This window comes from Equus przewalskii, chromosome 1 (genome assembly GCF_037783145.1).
Source record: "Equus przewalskii isolate Varuska chromosome 1, EquPr2, whole genome shotgun sequence".
NCBI classification, from domain to species: domain Eukaryota; kingdom Metazoa; phylum Chordata; class Mammalia; order Perissodactyla; family Equidae; genus Equus; species Equus przewalskii.
Window position 1 is genome coordinate 121,360,234 of NC_091831.1, and position 768 is coordinate 121,361,001.

Genomic DNA, 768 nt, shown 5'->3' on the forward strand with positions numbered 1-768 from the left:
TATGATCACTGTGGTCTGACTAGCCTTGGCCCAGCACCTACCCCAAGCCCCCACTTGGGGGTAGCGGGGGTGGGGATAATGGATGATCCTGAGGGTTGGGACTATTTATGTTGGATGGAATCAAAGCCAACCAAGTCCATCTAGTGTAGTGTACTACAGATTTGTCAACTTTTTTTTTTTTTTTTTTTTTTGGTGAGGAAGATTTGCCCTGAGCTACCATCTGTGCCAGTCTTCCTGTGTTTTCTGTGTGGGTCACCACCTCAGCATGGCTGACTAGTTGTGTACATCCACGCCCAGGATCTGAACCCACAAACCTGCAAACCCAGGCCACCAGAAGCAGAGCACATTGAACTTAATCACTACACCACAGTTTTTATCAATGGATTAGATAAAGAAAGGAAATTGATCAGTTATGCAGATGACACAAACTGAGAAGGATCTAGAACACCACTGATGACTATTCCTTAAGATTTAAAAGGACCATTGAGGGCAAAGAAGCTCAGATTTCCTACTCTTAGGGCCTCTGCTTTCTGGACAAAACCTAGCCACTCTCCCTTGCTCTGTGTCTCAGGGGCTGGGCCCCTACTCTCTTCCTCCTGCCAGCTATTTGTGATAAAGGAGGTCAGGGGAGAACTGGCAGGTACAGGAAGTTGGGTTGGTGTCTACTTGATATAAAGAGATCCTAAGGATATGCAGCCTCCCTTAATGAAACAAAATTCAAATTCTCCAAGGTTAGCAAGGTGAGGGAAGACAACTGTTTCTAGGAGA